Source organism: Lactuca saligna, chromosome 8 (genome assembly GCF_052625555.1).
Source record: "Lactuca saligna cultivar CGN05327 chromosome 8, ASM5262555v1, whole genome shotgun sequence".
NCBI lineage: Eukaryota > Viridiplantae > Streptophyta > Magnoliopsida > Asterales > Asteraceae > Lactuca > Lactuca saligna.
In genome coordinates this window covers 12,685,401-12,694,213 of record NC_136424.1, presented here as the reverse complement: position 1 = coordinate 12,694,213, position 8,813 = coordinate 12,685,401, and positions in this window count along the sequence as shown.

The following is an 8,813-nucleotide window of genomic DNA, read 5'->3' as shown; positions in this document are numbered from 1 at the left end:
GAGAGAATGATTTATAATCCATGTCTCAGTTTATATGATATCTAGAATGGAGGAATATATGATCCCTTATCTAATGGACAAGTCATTGACAAGATTAGAGTTCAGTTAACATGTTAGAGTTCGACAGAAGATTTTGAGAGCTACGATTGATTGTCAGGTTTTAAAGTCATAATCAATAATAGTTTTAGACTTATCCAAGTGGGAGACTGTTGGATTAATGTCTAAGTCCATAACTATAATTGGTAAAACTTGACCCGACCCGACATGGTCCATTTGGGTTGCATGACATTAGGACAATTGGATAAACAAGATGAGGAAAAAGGATACTAGTGATTTATATTAATATTTTATAAGTTCTAATATATTAAGATATAATCATATTATTTAATTAGTATTGATCAAGAATTAATTAAGTAATCAAAAGGAACTAATTAAATATGGACTCTTAGATATATATATGTGTGAGGGGCCAAGTTCATTTAGGTTGGGCTAAGCTTTCATGGATAGTACATGGAGTGTTTAACCCATGAATCATATGAAATGAAGGGTCATGGCTTTAACCCTAATCTCCACACTATATAAAGATGTCCTTGGTTGGTGAAATAGGACTAGTGTGTACACAAAAGGGCAAGGCCGATTTCACTAGAGAGAACCAAAGTATCCTTATTCTCAAGGTTATTCCAAGTGTTCATGGTTTTGTGTGAACCATTTGAGGTGTCACACTTGGGGTACTAGGCGCTCAAGCTTCATGAAGACAAGTTACATAAAAAATGTATGTATTCTATCTATTTTATTACCCAAGTATCAAAAATTGTATACTAGATAGGGTAATACCATAGAATATTCATATTTGCATGTATAATGGAGAAAACATAGATCCAAGGTATTTAGGGTTGCATGTACACCATAAGAGTGTTAGAATGCTCAAAAACCCAACATATACATATACAAAAACAAATGAACATATATGGGTATTTTGGGAAATACTTACTTAAGCTTGGTTAATCGCACGCATCACACGTCTTTTCATTATAAAATTGTTTTAGAAAACTCATTTCCTTTCGAAGAGATTACCAATTCCTCAGTTTGAGTTCAGATATACACGAGAGTGTGTCCGAATCCCTCAAACCAAGGCTCTGATACTAACTTGTAACATCCCAAAATTTCATAGTAAAATTTTCATTTTTAAAACAATAAACCATACAATTGAGTTGTTCCAAAACCAATCAAAGCGAATATATATATATATATATATATATATATATATATATATATATATATAAACATTAGAGTAAAACTCACAAATAACTAATGCAGAAAAACGCTAGGGGATGTTGTATAGTCACGTTGGGCTCATCCCTTTGGAACCAGAAGTACCTGAAAACATAAACATAAAACTGTAACCACAAAGTTTAGTGAGTTCCCTAAAATACTACATACAATACATATGTCGGGCCCTACCTGGTATTCATCAATCCTTGCTCGGTATACATATAAATACATGAAAGAGTCACAAAGACAAGTAGCATCATGCATACATAAACCATGGGTTGGCATTGTTTCCTTCGACCCATAGGTATAGTGAGGAGACTCACCTCTCAGTCGATATTCAGTTGCTACCACTCTTACTGCCAGAAATACCGGTGTTATGCACCACCTATATAGTTATATAAGGAAATCCCATAACTCTTCTTCAAAAATAAGAGTTTGACCAAAAGTTAACTCATGTCAAATAGTCAATGGTTAAAGTCAATGGTCAACATTGACTTTAGTCAACCATCATGTCGTGGCCCTCATATAATCCAAAAAATCAGGTATTTCCCAGTCGCCACCCCATGGTGACCTAGGACCTCGTTGTGATCATTGGGTTTCCAACAGATTAATGGCTTAAACCATTTTCTTTGATTCCAAGAGCTCCATGTAACACCCATTTTAGGTACAAACTGAATTTTGCATTTGGTAATATCGTTTTGGGTGGCCACGATGTGGTGGAGCCTCACCATAACATGACATTATCTTTTGAGGCCATGCATGGACGCTTGTCCCTTTTTAGGCTTGTATTGCCCTAAAAATGGAAAGGACATGCAAGTCCCTAAAGCTATAGTTTTTTTAATCCAGAAGGTGTTGGAAACCTTTCTGGAAACTTTCGAGAAGTAACTCTAATGATTAAGTTCTTAATAAATGGAATGTGCTCTATGCTTCCATTTAGAACTTAGGATTTCAGATCTTGACCTATTGACAAGATTTAAAGGATAAATTTAAAAACTTTATCCATCTAGGTTGTGGTTTGGACCTAGTTGGAGCCTGGAAACTCTTGTAGTGTGTTGGAAATCAGCTTAAGGAATTAAGTTTTGCTGACTGATCATCACAGCATGGTGGAGCCTCACCATGGCACGGCGGTTGGGCTGAGCATGCATGTTTTGTCGTATTATGATCGCGACGTGGCCATGTATGGCCATGATGTGGTGGTCAGATAAAGGTTGACTGTGACTGCTGATTTTGACCCAAGTTTTACTTAAGGGAGTTGTAGGTATTTTGATTAGTAGTTGAGCTTAAGTGATTATGTTTGTATAGTTGGCTGGTAGAGTCAAAATTTGGAGCAGTGATCTGTATAGCTATTTCTTCAGATTAAGAGGCAAGTTTTCCTCAATATACTCATGGGTCGAAGACACCAATGTCGGCCTACTAAAACATTACCTTTAAGTTTTAAACGCATTGAGAATTCCTAGGTTTCGATGAGATTCATTGAAATTTTCAATGGCATGTTTAAATATCGGTATGCCCTCTCGTTTGTGACTGAGATGCCGATGATCACAAAGTGGGTGTGAATAACCATACAAATCTACACGGTGCCTTCATTGTTACAATTACCTATTCAATTTGCCGGTAAACCACACACGCTCCACCGAACTATGATAAAAAATGAATCACCATTTGCCACCTTTGCTTAGAACCAATTAGTGTGCCGGTAAACCACACACGCTCCACTAACTTCTTAGCAAGGGTGCAAAGTGTAATTTCATGGAATGGAATCAATTCACTTTTCCTAAAGTAACTAGGATTGGGAATTTGAAAAACATGTAGTTACTTTGTATTATACTTTTAATGAGAAGATAGAGTTGCCCTATCCTACCCATTCGGCTAACGACCCTCCACCGATCAAGCAAGCGATGGGTGTGAGTGTACAATTATTAAGCGCCATTTTATAGGCAGCAACCTTATACCCACCTTATAGACCAGCTTCATGAATGAGGCCTACTAACGGTAAGACTAGCATTTTAATTATACATATATATATATATATATATATATATATATATATATATATATATATATATATATATATACATATATATATATATATATATATATATATATATTAAGCTCTTAATCATATAGTAGTTTAGGGTTGAATTTTAAACTTGTAAAATTCTAGGGTTTGAAATTTAAATTGTCCAAATTAAACTTTTAATCACAAAACTAAATTTCAAAACTTGAGGATTAGTTTTTTAACTTTTCAAAACACAAGGGAACAAATAAAAAATAATTTAAATTAAACATTTAATCTCATAATTATCCATTTTTGATTTATTTAAATGTTTCTTGCAAAACAATTTACCAATTTAATTAAAATAATCAATTAATATCATATAAGGAAATTATTATTCAATTAATCGGTAAATATCTTGAATTAGGTCAAGGATATACTCAAATGTATGTTAAAATCGGATTTATATTGACCCATTAAGATAAAGGCATGTTTCCATAAGATAAACAACAAGAAATCTCGAAACTAGCTCCTTCTGACGCTCGAACTCGCCGAGTACCACAATGGACTCGCTGAGTTGAGGCCTACTCGCCGAGTCCACTATGGAACTCGCGGAGTTCATCAGGAAGATGGAAAAAAATCGAATTTTGCAATCAACAAGCAATCAACCAATGCATCAATTCAATAGAAACCAATCAAGGCTCTGATACCACTAATGGGTTTGAGCCATAAGAACTTTCCTATGTGCACATACAAACCCTAATGCTTGGATCTAGGTTTCTCTAATTGAACATGCAATGTATCCAAGACTTCTATTGATAGATCTAGTATAAACATTCAACTATAACATAAGAAATCGGATCTAAAGGAATACCTTGAATTGCTTGCTTGAATCTTCTTGTCCTTGGAGCTTAGAGTCACAATTGTCACTCCTCTAATGGCTTACAAACACCAACTAGCAAGAGGATGATAATAGAGAGAGATAGAAGGGTGAGAAATCAGCCAGGATTTCTTCAAGTGCAAGAGTTTCGATTTCCTCAACCCTATGGGTGTATTTATACTAGTGAGCCTCCTAGGGTTTCACCCTTAAAACCCTAATTGGATAACTTAGGCCCTAAGCAATCCAATATCCTTAATGATAAGCCTTGGACGATTTCTAGGCTCTTCCAAACCCTAAAATCGTCCACCCCCTTATCCATAAAGAGTCACTGCTCAAAATACAACTATCATACAATTGACAGTTTATGCCCCTTTATTTAATTAATTTCTTTAAGTCACCAAATTAATTCATAATTAATTTATGACTTATATTAATCAAATAACAATATTATTATTCCTTATATTATACTCATAATATATAAATAATATTTCTTCTCTCATTATAAATCATCCTGTCAAGTTGTTATGGTGAAGGCAACTCAAAAGGACCATGCTCAATCGGGTCAAGTACTTACCAAATATAGTTACAGCCTTAGACACTATTCCAACATTCACCAGGTTTCCCAACCTGACCCACTCAGTTTATTTATATCACAGGTGTTGATATGAAGTCACATTACACTGAGAGATTTAAAGAGATGTAGATCACTAGTGTAAATAAATGTAAGTTCTGTTTATGCTTATGTTTTTGTATTAACGATGACATCCCAAACATTTTAAAACGAATAAAATAAGTTTCTTCGAAAATGTTTTAATAAAGTATTTATCATGTTTCTCTGGGAACAAATTCCACAACATTTTTATTAAAAGAAGTACTCTGATTTTTATAAAGCATAAACAAAATCGGTCTTTTATGGCCGTGAAAATGGGGATGTCACAGACCAAGAGTTGACCAGTTGACTTCCAAGGGCATTTTGGTAATTGTTGGTATTTATTGGGTTCAGTATTTTGGTATTATCAGGGGTGGAGTTCGTATCGGAGGTTGGAGCAGCGTGATCTTATCTTTTCAGTCAGCAGTTGCAAGGTGAGTTATCCTCACTATATCAACAAGGTCTAAGGCACCAAGGTCGGTCCTTTATCGGATTGTAATCCGGGTATCGTGTTATGTTGTTGCTTTGCTATGTTTGCATCCTGGTAGTTAGGATAGTATATGTTAGAGACCTGGTTAAGGTCGGTATCCTGGTATATAGGATGATGCTATGCTAGTGACCAGTTAGGTTGGTATTCTGTTTAGAGTATGTTATGTTATGCGATCTGCTAGATCGGTTTGATTGGATGTGAATTGTTATATGATTGTATGTTTTGTGCACATGGTTGCTTGACTGGGGTTGGGTTGAGGCGGGTCCTACTTTGTGCTGTAGGCCAACATACACAGGGCGGACCGGTTATCCCGAAGGCCCAACGAGCGATCCGGATAGGCTGTAGGCCCCACGAGGGCGGACCAGACGTGCCGAGGCTTGGAGAGTGGACCAGGCCTACTGAAGTCCCGATGCGGGCGGACCAGTCATACTATAGACTCAGAGAGTGAACCAGGTGGGTTGAAGGCCCGGTGCGGGCAGACCAACCACATTGCAGACACGATGGATATGGCTAGACTCGGACGTTGTACCAGGTGGACTGAAGGCCCGGTGCGGCGGACCAGTCACACAGTAGACCCGAAGTGCATGGCTGTTCTGTTCGGTTATGATATGTTATGCGAGGTATATGTGGTTGGTATTTTGGGGGTATCTCACTAAGCTTTCGGGCTTACAGTTGTGGTTTAATGTTTTTCAGGTACTTCAGGAGACCGTGGAAAGGCGAAGGCGTGATTGTACCGCTCCTCATGTTTATGTTTTACGGTATGGTTCTGGTAAGACTCTGATAATAATTGTATTGAAAACCTTTTTGTAATAACTTAACGAAACTGGGTTGTTTTTGACAAGTTTAAATTGGTTGAATTTTTAGAGTGTTACACTGGAGGTTTGTCGTAATTTGAATAGAGTTGCTGGTGGTTTTCGTAGGACGATGGGCCAAATCTGAGTTCCATGGCTCGACAAAATTCTGGCCAGGTGGTGAGTAGATGGTTGTTGGTTAAGTGCTTGTACCAATTAAGAGCTTCCCCTGTAAAATAGAACACAGCCAAGGGTAACCTTTGATTATTAGGCATGTTATAATAATCAAAATAGTTATTAGCTTGGAATATCCAATCTAATGGGTTAGATCCATCGAATTTTGGCAAAGTGATTTTAGGTGGTCGAGGTTGATGTAGGGGCTGTGGTGGTGGTGGTGGTGGTTGTTGGTGGGTCTGTTGGTTGGTGATTAGATTGACCAGATTGGTCATATTAGTGGTAAGGGTGTCCAACCGGGTGTTAGTGGCGGTTGTGAGATGGAGTAAGGCTTGAAGTTGGTTATGGGTGGAGAGAGGTTCATCAGGTTGATGTTCTGGTTTGGGAGGCATTGTAAGAAGATGAAAGCACCAATTGTTGTATGCCGATTTGAGATGGCAATTCTCCAAGAACAGAAGGCAGAAAGAAGTGGAGCAATTTTCTGTATTTTTTTCATATCCTCAAATGCAAATTACAAAATACTTAAATAATCAAGGAAGCAACTGAAAATAAGGAAAATCTAAGTGGTCGTAGACCTTATGCCGCTAAACTTAAGCAGAAAGTACTGGAAATACTACTTCTATTCGAGACTAATTCTCATATCTGACTTCTTGTTAGTCCAAGAATCTTACATGCTTATGGATCACACGTTTGGGCCTGGTTGGCTATCTTGCTGGATTGATATGAGTTGGACTCGTATCAGATCGGCTCAAAAATACACTTTTATTTGAGTTAGACTGAAGATGCTTGAAAGGAATGTTCTCGAGTATTTGGCAATGTTCAAAAAATCAATATATATATATATATATATATATATATATATATATATATATATATATATATATATATATATATACTAGTTGTGATACCCGTATAATATACGGGTTGATTAAAACAAAATGTTACATACAAATGATTAAATAGCAAGTTTATTTAAATTTGAAATAAGTATAAATTAAAAAAAAATAAAAAAAATTAAATTAAAATTATGTGTTTAGTTGTTAGACCCGTGTATTAAATGTGTTAATTATAACAAAATTTTATATACGAAGGTTTCAATTGTAAATTTATATAAAATTGAATTTGAAGTTTGAAATTTGAAATTTAAAATTTAAAATTTATATAGTTATTATGGTATGTTTAATTATAGAAACTAAATTAATGGTATATATTCAATAATGATAAATGAAGTAAATGACAAATGGAAAATAAATATCTTAAAATTATTATAAAATGACATTTGACATAATGCATGATTGACATAATGCATGAGAGTGTGACAAGTGGTAAAAAAAATCTTCATTTATTAGAGAAGATATATTGAATCCGTACTTGATTATCAACGCAAGGAGTTAGTGGCATTCATATTTACGAAAAAAATATACATCTAAGAAAGTATGGATGAAGAGGATTCTTTTTTTTTTTTTTTGTAAAATAAAATACGATACTAATTGTGTGTATTACAACAATTGATATATTCCATAACTTAAAAATATATATATATATATATATATATATATATATATATATATATATATATATATATATATATATATATATATATATATATATATATATATATATATATATATATATATATATATATATATATATATATATATATATATATATATATATATATATATATGAAACCTCATAACAAAATATGAACCCTTCACCCGTGGTACCATAGTTTGATATTCTTACAACTAATATATAAATTAAATTAATCTACTATAAGTAAATAAATCAAAACTGTTACTTCCAAAATGTAAATTAAATTGATCAATCTATGTATAATTGAATCAAAATTGTTATCTAATTCTTTGCTCTTAGACTTGTTGCTTAATTGTTCTTTCCTTGTTGCGAGGGAACATACTCAACTAAACACTAACCATTGGCCATCACCTTTGAACTTTGGAAGCCTTAAAAGTGTTGAGTAGTGGACTATTAAATGTTGGGCTCTTGGTACTGGACTATTGGCCGTTCATTCATTTCTTCAAGTTTCGTCAATTCACTTTTTTTTTTCTTTTGAAAAATTAAATTTTGAAAACACCACCATGAAATTCGCCAAGGAAAAAAAAGATAGAACGTAAGTTGATGCCTCTACCAATCAAGTTGTCTACGGTAGAAATCCCATTCAAGGCAAACTTAAAAGCCTAACCTCACCGTACCAAAACCTTTCGTATATGTTGGTCACTAGTCGGCATCTGTCCTAAACCAATACATAACATACAAACAATACGGTTTTTTTTTTTTTTTTTTTTTTTTTTTTTCAAATCCAATAAGTCTAACTTTGTCATGTGTGGTTCTTTAACATTACACCTCACAATGAAGTGAATTTTAATCCTGATCCGCTCTAAACTCATACAAAGTTAATGATTTTGGATCATGTTTTATCAATCGTTTAAAGACTCGTACCCGTTAACCTTTTTATTAAAAGGGTCGGGTATGAATCGTTAACGATTCGATCCATTTACGACTCGTTCTATCTAAAATTTTAAAATATAAATTTCTTATTT